Below are 12,447 nucleotides of genomic sequence, written 5' to 3' on the forward strand. Positions count from 1 at the left end.
ATTATTATTATCTCATCTCATCTCATTATCTCTAGCCGCTTTATCCTTCTACAGGGTCGCAGGCAAGCTGGAGCCTATCCCAGCTGACTATGGGCGAGAGGTGGGTTACACCCTGGACAAGTTGCCAGGTCATCACAGGGCTGACACATAGACACAGACAACCATTCACACTCACACTCACACCTACGGTCAATTTAGAGTCACCAGTTAACCTAACCTGCATATCTTTGGACTGTGGGGGAAACCGGAGCACCCGGAGGAAACCCACGCTGACACGGGGAGAACATGCAAACTCTGCGCAGAAAGGCCCTCGCCGGCCATGGGGCTTGAACCTGGACCTTCTTGCTGTGAGGCGACAGCGCTAACCAATACACCACCGTGCCGCCCATTATTATTATTATTATTATTATTATCTCATCTCATTATCTCTAGCCGCTTTATCCTTCTACAGGGTCGCAGGCAAGCTGGAGCCTATCCCAGCTGACTACAGGCGAGAGGCGGGTTACACCCTGGACAAGTTGCCAGGTCATCACAGGGCTGACACATAGACACAGACAACCATTCACACTCACATTCACACCTACGGTCAATTTAGAGTCACCAGTTAACCTAAACTGCATATCTTTGGACTGTGGGAGAAACCGGAGCACCCGGAGAAAACCCACGCGGACACGGGGAGAACATGCAAACTCCGCGCAGAAAGGCCCTCGCCGGCCATGGGGTTTGAACCTGGACCTTCTTGCTGTGAGGCGACAGCGCTAACCAATACACCACCGTGCCGCTTATTATTATTATTATCTAGTGATCTTGATTTATCTAAATTAATCACACGGTGAGTTGGGGGCATTGACTATGAGGTGAAGCAGGACACTTGGGCGGGGCACTCCAGATATACCACCTCAATCTGCTTAAACTATGGAACAAGGGGGTTCCTGTGGCATTAATGATGGTAGTACCAGAGAGGGAGGAGCTGGAACTGGAGGTAAAAGCAAATGTAGCTGCTCAATCCACCCCTGTCCCCTGCAGAGACTGCCTCTCGCCATCCAAACTCGCCGAGGTTGCCAACTTGCAAGCGGAATTTTCCCACGTGTTCTCACCCCTTCCTGGTTGCACCCACCTCATAGAACACTTCATTGAGACACCCTCAGGAGTGGTGGTGCACAGCCACCCATACTGTGACCTGAACACACACACACACACAAAAAATGTAGTTTGTGACGAACTCAAGGCCATGCTCAAAATGGGAATAGTCAAGGAGTTGCACAGCAACTGGAGCAGCCTGGTGGTCTTAGTCCCCAAGGCCAATGGGTTGATCCAGTTCTATGTGGACTATAGAAAAGTCTACATGGTGTCTAAATTTGATGCGTACCCAATGCCTCGCACTGATGACTTGCCCGATCTGTTAGGTGTGGCTTGTTTTATTCAACACTGGATTTAACAAACGGATATTGGCAAATCCTCTTGACTCCTGTATCCCATGAAAAAATGGCCTTTTCCACTCCGTCCAAGTTACACCATTTTGTCAAACCTTCCGGGCCCTGGCGACGTTCTAGCAGCTCACGGACAAAGTCCTGTTCCTGCAGGCTGCATATGCTGTGGCCTACTTCAGTGACATCAATACACATAGTAACAATTGGCTGCGGCGTGTAAAACATCTTAAGGCCTTTCTGGAGTCGTTGAAGCATGTGGAGCTCATGGCTAACCCAAAGAAGTTTGCAATTGGGCTGGTGGAAGTATAGTATCTGGGCTTCCACTTGGGTCATGGGCAGGTGCATCCCCAAATTGACAAGATTGCAATCATTTCGACCTGTCCAAGGCCCAAGACCAAAAAGCGGGTGAGCCAGTTCCTGGGCTGGCTGGCTATTATCATAAGTTTGTGCCTTACTGTTCAGATGACACCAGCCCACAGACTGATCTCACTAAAAAGGAGGCACCAGATCTGGTCGAGTGGACGGAGCCATGCCAACAGGCTTTCACCCAGGAAAAGGCTGTACTGTGTGGTGGGCCACTATTACATTCCACTGACTTCTCTCTCCCTTTTATTGTCCATACCAATGTGTTGGACAGAGGGCTGGTGGCAGCTTTGCCCCAGATGGTGGAGGGGGAGGAGTGCCCAGTGCTGTACATCAGCCACAAGCTCTTGATGTGAGAGTCAAAGTATAGCACAATAGGGAAAGCGTGTTTGGCTATCAATTGGGCAGTTCTCACTCTCCGATGCTACGGGCTAGGATGCCCTTTCACCCTCTGTTCCAACCATGCCCTGCTCCAGTGGCTCAACTGCATGAAGGATGTCAATGTGTGGTTCACCTGTTGGTATCTGGCCCTTCAGCCCTTCAAATTCGAGGTGGTCCACAGGCCCGATGGTGGTGGCAGATTACCTCTCCCACCAGTGGGGGAGTCAGCTGTAAGCCTGGCAGCTCCCCAGCCTGAGTCGGGCAGTGGGGGTGTGTGGAAGCAAGGGTGTGGTCAAGCGTCACCTCTGAATAGTGAGGAGTCGGGGTTCATCTGACACCCGGGCTTCAGCAGGAAACTGGCTGTCTATTAATGTGTGTTTTTGTGTGAGCACCTTGAACTGTTGCGCCTGTCTCCAAGTTCCTCATTGCTCCATCATAAAAGAACCATTACAATGTCATTGTTTCATTTGCTGTGATTTCAAAACTGGATTACTCAACAATGCTTTGTCACACAGAGAAACAACTCGTATCATTAGAAAGTTATTCAACCGAGAATCAGGAATGTGAAAATGTGTGAAGAAATTAGTAAAGATATTACTCTGCAGAAGGTTTATCTGTCTTCATGGTGAGATTACTTTGGTATGTACAAATTCTGTACAAATGTGAGTAGCATCATTACCAAGTTCCAGTTCTGCCCTTTCTTGTCATGTGTGTTTTATATCTATGCAATCACGAGTTAATGAGTAATTCAAACAAGAGTAATGCATGTGGACTTGGATGCAGGGCTGTATGCAGACTATAACTATGATTAAATTTGAGATAAATTCAAAATTATTTTCTCACCAACAATGCATAGACAAGCAACTACCATCTTTGGAACAATCAAATTTCATGTAATATGTGCTTCACCTTGATACAATGAATAATTCATGAGCAATTCAATTCAGAATTAGGGAAGTGAATTTGGATGTATTCTTCATCTGTCCAGTTCGGTTACCTATCTGCCGTGCCATGAGCAGTAGTCATCTGGCATGAGTTGCTGTGGCTGTTTTCTTGCTAAAAACTGAGTTAAGCAAGCAATAACATAAACTGCTGGCTGAAGATAAGAGAGCAGGGTTATCTTCACTGGCTTTCAGAGTTTCAGCAGTTTGATAGAATTTTGCCTTTTCTTGCCCTGCTGTTAGTTAGTAGTTTTTGTTGTTGTTTTAATAATTGTATTAATTGTATGGCTGAGGACTACAGTTGACTTGCTAACTTTAGGAATGCAGTTGTCATGAACAGTTTTGCACTCACGTTTCCATTAATGAAGAGTTTATAACATCAACAAAACTGACTTCATGTTAAAACTGTTAATATTATAGTCATGTTGTCTGTTGCTGCCCAAATGAGGATGGGTTCCCTTTTGAGTCTGGTTCCTCTCAAGGTTTCTTCCTCATGTTGTCTGAGGGAGTTTTTCCTTGCCACCATCGCCACAGGCTTGCTCATTGGGGATAGATTAGGGATAAAATTAGCTCATGTTTTAAGTCATTCAAATTCTGTAAAGCTGCTTTGCAACAATGTTTATTGTTAAAAGCGCAATACACATAAACTTGACTTGACTAATAACTGTTGACAATAAAGTTAGATTGTATGAACCCAGTAGAGGATCATCAACTAACATAATAGCTTTATACTACTGTATATTAATCTCATCTCATTATCTCTCTCTCTCTCTCTCTCTCATTATCTCTAGCTGCTTTATCCTGTTCCACAGGGTCGCAGGCAAGCTGGAGCCTATCCCAGCTGACTACAGGCGAAAGGCAGGGTACACCCTGGACAAGTCGCCAGGTCATCACAGGGCTGATATTATAGACACAGACAACCATTCACACTCACATTCACACCTATGGTCAATTTAGAGTCACCAGTTAACCTAACCTGCATGTCTTTGGACTGTGGGGGAAACCGGAGCACCCGGAGGAAACCCATGCAGACACGGGGAGAACATGCAAACTCTGCACAGAAAGGCCCTCGTCGGCCACGGGGCTCGAACCCGGACCTTGTTGCTGTGAGGCGACAGCGCTAACCACTACACCACCGTCCTGCCCTACTGTATATTCAGTGAGTGATAATTCTATGACAGTGATGGTGATGCATTTGGGGAAAGGTGTCACGCTTCCGGGCTCACCCTCCATCTACCTCAACCCTCAGGACTCCAGTTCCCATAATCCCCCTCACCAGTCGCTACCACATGCTCTCCGTCACCCAATCCGGAACCACTTCATATCTAAGACATTCATAACCAGACATTCATATCCAAGATGACATTCATGTCACTATATGTAAACTTCTGACCACAACTGTAATTTACTGGAACCCTTTGTTCTCTTTTATGATTTTTTTCTTATAATGGTTTAATTTTCTCTACCAATGTAACACATTTTGTTTGTTTGTTCTTTTGAGTAATTGATAGTTAAATGTATGTATGAGTTGCGTTTGTAGGAGGTGTGGTTTTGATTTTGGACAGACTGTAGTTGAATGGTACGACTTCGACTTTGTCATTGTTCCTACTTGTGTTTAAGCAGAAATAAATAAATAAATAAATAAATAAACTTTGTGGTGATATACTGCCCCCTATTTGTTTGGGGTGTTGAGTATGAATTCACCAGGTGGCCGATTCTTACACACAGCACCTTTAAAGCTGAAAGACTCCAATCACAACTTGATGGCTTCATTTCAAATCCATTGTGGTGGTGTACAGAGGAAAAACAACAAAAATTGTGACTGTCCAAAAACTTATGGACCTGACTGGATATAAAAAGTTCAGTTTATTTTAAATAAGTATTTAAATATGCATCAATTAAAATTACATTATCAAAAGACCAAAATCCTGAATGAGCAGCCTGTCACCTTCTTAACCCTTTGATGCAAAACATGGGTCAAAAGTGACCCGGCTGAGTTTTTATCTTCTATATCTTTGCAATAAATTAATTCCATCATTCAGTATTCAAGGTATTCCTCAATTAACTTGTTTTTGATCATCATACATCCTGATTTTATTTTTTCCTTTCTTACTTTTTGAATAAAAACCCTTTTTGTATCTGTGGCAGCGGGGGTGTGGTCAAGCGCCGGTCTGTGACAGGAGGGCGGAGTCAGGGAAGGTAAGTGGCAGAATCACTTCACCTGAGATGGGGGAGAGACAGACACAGACGGGAGAAACCGGAGGGCACCGCGGGTGCGGCGGGCCGGCTGGGGTGGGGCCGGCCCCCGCCTCCGCGGTGGGGGAATGGGGCGAGGACGGGACACAGGAGGGGGGAGAGAGAGAGAAAGAGAAGAGGAGAGAAGAGAAGATGTCTTCTGCCGTCCTGCCGCTGGGACAGCCGCCAAATGGTCCTCCGCCAGCTCGACTGCCTGATCCAGCGACGACGGGCGGTGGCACCGGACCCACTCCGCAGTTCCTGCTGGCAAGCGAGCGACGAACTGTTCCAGTGCCACCTGGTCGAGGATTCCTTCGGCGTCGCGGTTGTTGGCCCTCAGCCACCGCCAGCAGGCGTCCCGGAGCTGCTGGCCAAACGTGAACGGCTGGCCGACTTCCTCCAAGTGCAGCGTGCGGAAGCGCTGGCGCTGCTGTTCTGGAGTGCACCCCACGCGCTGGAGGACGGCCCGGCGGAGGTCCGCGTAGGCCAGACGGCGGTCGGCGGGGAGCTGTAGCGCGGCCAGCTGTGCTTCTCCCGTGAGCAGGGGGAGGAGGCGCGCCGCGCACTGCTCCATCGGCCACCCCGAGGCTTCGGCGACTTGCTCAAAGAGCGTGATGAACGCCTCGGGGTCATCCTGCGGGCCCATCTTGGTGACAGTGAGGGGAGACGGGCCCGCAGTAGGAGCGCTGGTGGACCCCGCCGACGCGAGGAGGTGCCGGAACGCCTGTCGATCTTCTTGTTTGGCCAACACCAGGGCCTTGAACCGCTCTTCTTGCTCCTTTCGGAGGGTGAGTAGCGCCTGGTGCTGGCTTTGCTGGGCCGTGGCAAGGACGTGGACTAGTTCAGCAAACGGGGAGGACTCCATGGGGCTGTGAGGCTGCTGTGCTCCAGTTCCCGGGTTTCGGCACCACTGTAGCGGTCAGAGCAGGTGGGTGGAACACAGAAGTATGGCAGGACAGAACTGAGTTCCAAAAACTATTTATTGTTTCACTTTTCAGTTAAACACACTCTCAGTCACCCAGACACACACAAGTCGTCTGGTGCGGGAGAGAGCTCACTTCCTCTGCTCTCTCTCTCCTTATATAGGGCGTGGTTGCTGGGAAGACACACAAAAACAGGTTAATTGCTCTCAGGTGAAGTGATTCTGCCACTTACCTTCCCTGACTCCGCCCTCCTGTCACAGACCAGCGCTTGACCACGCCCCCGCTGCCACAACCATTATACCAGCAGATGAGAGGATTTATGTCATGATCCGCCCTGGACTTCCACTCCGGAGAATTATCTCCCAGTTCAGTGCAATCTGGATCTGGGACGGGACTTCCATCTTGCCAGCATTGACTTCCTGGTCTGCTCTGCTGTGTATAAATAGGCCATTCTCAGAAGGGGACTTTGCCAGAACGTCTTGTCTGTTTCTCACGTCATCTCTGTGCCATTTTTGCTTCCTGAATTTTTGGTCTCTGTTTTGCCTAGTCTTAGCCACATTTTTTGCATTCACGTTTTGTCATTTTTTCATGTTTTTGCACTACGTCTTTTTGTCTCCAGTTTTTGTCAGAACTATTTGTCATGTTTTTTTCATATTCGCATTTTGTCTTTACCTACCTCATTTTTGTCTGGATTATTTTTGCTATTTTTGTTCATTGACTTTTTTTGGACTTTAATTAAATCATTTTTTATTCATTGGATTTTTTGGTTTATGTTCTGCTATTGGATCCTAACTCACCACATCTCACCACCATTAACAGTACGTTCTGGCCAACATGGATCCAGAGGAACTTAACCATCTGAGAACGGCTATGCAGCAGCAAGGAGCCCTCCTCGGGACCCACCAACAGGAACTCTGGCAGCTCACCCAGTACCTTGCCACCCTGTCCGACTCACTCAACCTCCTAGCCACACAACTCTAGCACTCCCAAGCCGTGCCTATCCTGCCCAGCCGTCTTTTTCTTCTTCTCCCGCCACCGCCACTCTCCATGAACCAAGACTCCCTTCACTTCAGCCCTACAGTGGAGAACCAGGTAAAACCCCGATTCCAAAAAAGTTGGGACAAAGTACAAATTGTAAATAAAAACGGAATGCAATAATTTACAAATCTCAAAAACTGATATTGTATTCACAATAGAACATAGACAACATATCAAATGTCGAAAGTGAGACATTTTGAAATTTCATGCCAAATATTGGCTCATTTGAAATTTCATGACAGCATCACATCTCAAAAAAGTTGGGACAGGGGCAATAAGAGGCTGGAAAAGTTAAAGGTATTAAAAAGGAACAGCTGGAGGACCAAATTGCAACTCATTAGGTCAATTGGCAATAGGTCATTAACATGACTGGGTATAAAAAGAGCATCTTGGAGTGGCAGCGGCTCTCAGAAGTAAACATGGGAAGAGGATCATCAATCCTACTAATTCTGCGCCTACAAATAGTGGAGCAAGTTCAACAGTGTAAAATTGCAAAGAGTCTGAACATATCATCTACAGTGCATAATATGATCAAAAGATTCAGAGAATCTGGAAGAATCTCTGTGCGTAAGGGTCAAGGCCGGAAAACCATCCTGGGTGCCCGTGATCTTCGGGCCCTTAGACAGCACTGCATCACATACAGGCATGCTTCTGTATTGGAAATCACAAAATGGGCTCAGGGATAGTTCCAGAGAACATTATCTGTGAACACAATTCACCGTGCCATCCGCCGTTGCCAGCTAAAACTCTATAGTTCAAAGAAGAAGCCGTATCTAAACATGATCCAGAAGCGCAGACGTCTTCTCTGGGCCAAGGCTCATTTAAAATGGACTGTGGCAAAGTGGAAAACTGTTCTGTGGTCAGACGAATCAAAATTTGAAGTTCTTTATGGAAATCAGGGACGCCGTGTCATTCGGACTAAAGAGGAGAAGGACGACCCAAGTTGTTATCAGCACTCAGTTCAGAAGCCTGCATCTCTGATGGTATGGGGTTGCAGGGCTTGGCATTAGCACTTGCCCGATGGTCCGGCGGTGTTTTTTATGTCTTTTGGGCCAGTTCGGGCCACTAAATTTGGCCAAACAGTGGCCCGGGCAGGCCAGTACGTTTTCAATACAAATTAACAAATTTTATTACTCATATTTTACCCAGAATTGTGAAGAAATTGTTCGTAAAATGCACCTTTTCAATACGAGGTCCGTCATCTTTGTTTTCGTCACTCTCCACTCCGCGGCAGGAGTGTGTCGTCTTCGTGCATCTTCGGAGATGTTCGGCGCCGTTCGGAAGCGCTGTTCGGAAGCATCATTTTGGCGGGAAAATAGCATCTTGTTGACGAAGACGGTTGCGGCTTGGAGACCATCAGAACGGTGAAATTCAAATAGAAATATCTTCAAGCTCCACGCTCCCCAACCTGGCCAAGGCCAGGTAAACAGTTTAAATACGATCGTGCATAAATTAACTATCTTGTGTTCACAAACGGCTTCATTTTGAACTCGGCAGCCAATCAGAGCGCGCGACGTCATGCTCAGTTTACAACTCGCCAAATCGTAAAACAGCATTTCAACACACGTGCTTTAGCTTCAGATGGTGTAAAATCGTTCAGACTTTGTATATTAATATCAAAATTTCAGGATACACTGCCAAGAAATATGGCTACACGTATCAACTTTTAGTGATTAAAGAATGAAGTATAAATGTTGGTTGCTATGACTGAAATAGAAGAACAGATAAAATAATGTGGTAAATTAGATCTGATCTGATTAGATCTGCATATTATATTATTCAAATATCCAAAGATGATGAAATATATAAAAATAGCCAAACTAGGTCTACATTAATTCATTACAACAAGTAATAACTATTCTGACCCTCTCTGGAACAACCAGACCATGCTAAACCCAGTATACCCCCAGTTGCTAGGCTATCTGCTGTTACCATGGCAATGGTTTATGCAAATGAGCTGAATTTGCAAAAATTTACTACTCGTTCCCCCAAGGGCATATCCTGAAAATTTGGTGTTTATATCTTATTAAAAAAATACAACATTTCACCCCTTTTTGGCTCACCTGAGCATACCTGTTAATTAGCTAATTAACAGGTAATTAGGGTTATAAATCACCCCTGAGCAGGTAAGGCTTTGCAAAAATCTCACTAGATTATTCCCCAAAGTCCACCCTTTCAGGAAATGTATGGTTTGTCAAGGATTCTCATGATATTTTATTAATTAAGAAATAAAACTTCTTCATGGGCAATAAAAATGCCCATTTAAATCCAGCATGATAAGGGTTAGTATGCCACCCTCACCTTTCATCCAGACTTGGGACTGGCCTGTGTGTGTCTTGTGCAGAGGCAAGGCAAGGCAAAGCAAGTTTATTTATATAGCACATTTCATACACAGTGGCAGTTCAATGTGCTTTACAGAAGGAAAAGCAAAACAGTAAACAATAGAAAATAAAATTACATAAAATAAATGGGGAAGAAAAATAATAAGAATTAAACAATAGTAGAAATAAAATAATAAAATGAAGTAAAAGTTCAGTAAAAAAACAGCAGAATAAAATAGAATAAAAGTTAAGTAAAGTTTAAAACATGCAAAGACTGTAAAAGTTAAGAGTTTAAAACATGTAAAGATGACAATATTAATAATTTAGCAGAAAGCATCTGAAAACAACTTGGTCTTTAGTCTAGATTTGAAGCTGCCAACAGCAGGAGCATTTTTGATGTCCTCTGGGAGTTGGTTCCATAGCTGTACTGCATAGTAACTAAAAGCTGCTTCACCACACTTTGTTTTAACAACAGGTTTTACCAGTAAATTTTGCTGCTGCGATCTGGTAGATCTGGTAGATCTGATTGGGTTAGGCCGCTGCAGCATATCAGAGAGGTAATTGGGCCCTGTACCATTTAGAGATTTGTACACCAGCAGCAATGCTTTAAAGTCAATTCTGTAGCTTACTGGAAGCCAGTGAAGGGACCTTAGAATTGGAGTAATGTGCTCTGTTCTTTTTGTTTGTGTGAGAACCCTAGCCACTGCATTTTGAACCAGCTGAAGTCGTTTGATGGTCTTTTTTGGCAGGCCTGTGAAAAGGCCATTGCAGTAATCAACCCTACTAGAGATGAAGGCATGTATAAGTTTTTCCAGATCATTTTTTGACATAAGTCCTCTTAGTTTGGAAATGTTTTTTAGGTGATAAAATGCCGTTTTAGTGATTGCTTTCATGTGACTGTCAAAGTTTAGCTCGCTGTCAATGAAAACACCAAGATTTTTAACCATATCTTTTGTTTTAATCCCCTTTGTGTCAAGAATAGTGGTAATCCTGAGTCTTTCATCTTTTTTCCCAAATAGAATTACTTCTGTTTTATCTGTGTGCAGCTGAAGAAAATTTTGTGACATCCAGTTGTTGATTTGGTCGATACACTGGTAAAGACATTCAAGGGGGATATAATCATTAGGTGATAGAGCAAAATAAATGTGGATGTCATCTGCATAGCAGTGATACAAAATTGAGTTGTTCTTGATAATTTGCCCAAGTGGGAGCATATAAAGGTTGAATAGTAATGGTCCAAGAATCGACCCCTGGGGGCCACCACAGGTCAAGGACATTGATGTTGAGGTACAATTTCCCATGGTAACAAAGAAGCTTCTATCTTTAAAGTATGATTTTAACCAATTGATAACTTTACCAGTCAACCCAACCCAGTGTTCAAGTCGATATAGCAGTATGTTGTGATCAACAGTATCAAAAGCTGCACTGAGGTCCAGTAACACCAGGACCGATGTTTGGCCTGCATCAGTATTAAGATGTATGTCATTTATAACTTTAATCAGCGCTGTTTCAGTGCTATGATTGGCACGAAATCCTGACTGAAAGTTATCAAAACAGCTGTTTGATATCAAGAAGGCAGTTAATTGATTGAAGACAATTTTTTCAAGGATTTTCCCGATGAATGGTAGATTTGATATTGGCCTGTAGTTGTTTAATACTGAAGCATCCAGATAATTCTTTTTAAGTAGGGGCTTTACAACGGCTGTTTTCAGGGACACAGGAACAATGCCAGTCTCTAGGGATGTATTTATGATTTGAAGCACATCTGTACCCAGATAGCAGAGGGTCGTTGATTCGACGTGGAATCATCGGCATGTTCTTCGACCTATACGCCGTCGAATCACCGTCGATCACCGACGTTGATTCAACACCGCTTTGCTCATACGAGTTTCCGTTGAAACGACGTTGAAAAGTGGCTGGTGGTCGACGGAGAATAGACCCCCTTTCACCCTTTATTCAACTACGTATTTCGGTCGATTTATAGTTGAATTTTCGGCGATGATTCATCCAACTTTACTTCCTGTTTTATGTACAACAGGAAGGCTACAAATTAAGCAAAACAGGCTAAATTAAACTAGCTAACAATAAAGCATCGGGGCTCTTGCCTAGGATGAACACACACATGCATACTTCAACCATGAAAGTGAAACTTAATTTAAATCAATGTGCGTAGGCTACGTCCTGTTTAATGTACAACAGGATATAAAAATGCATGCAACAATGCACCTCTCCTAATGTTTGTCAAGCTATCTAATGAGGCATAACTTTTAACATTTATAAGGAACAGAACACACTTGAACAAGTTCTTAGAAACATTTTATGATTTATTTATAATTGTGGCCTATTCCTCCTGCGGCGCAGACACCTGTACATGGAAACAGAAAAACATAACCAAAGTTAATTTGATGCAGCATTGATAAAGAAAGTCAGCAGTAGGCTATGGGTTTCTAAATGCCACCCTACCTCATTATTTGGACATGGGGAAAAACTATATTTAAAATCCAAAGAGGGATGGAGGGAGGAAAATTAAAACAAAAGAAAGAAATGAAATATAGAGTAGAGAATATTTGATAAAATTAAGGATGTTTTTATTCAGTAAACATTTTAAAAAAATGTTCTACAACACTCTAGCCTAGTGACTTACCAGTAACAAAATAGACTTGAAGTATTCAGATCCGCTCTGCATAAAGCAGCTAAATCCTCTCTCTGTCTCCTGGCAGAAAGCTCCTTGGTTTGCTTGTTGTCTCAATCACAGCTGGTATTCTGTAGAAAGACTTCTTTTCACCTTTCCCATCAGCTTTGTTAGAACCCTAAC

The sequence above is a fragment of the Neoarius graeffei genome, chromosome 1 (genome assembly GCF_027579695.1).
Source record: "Neoarius graeffei isolate fNeoGra1 chromosome 1, fNeoGra1.pri, whole genome shotgun sequence".
Lineage (NCBI taxonomy): Eukaryota > Metazoa > Chordata > Actinopteri > Siluriformes > Ariidae > Neoarius > Neoarius graeffei.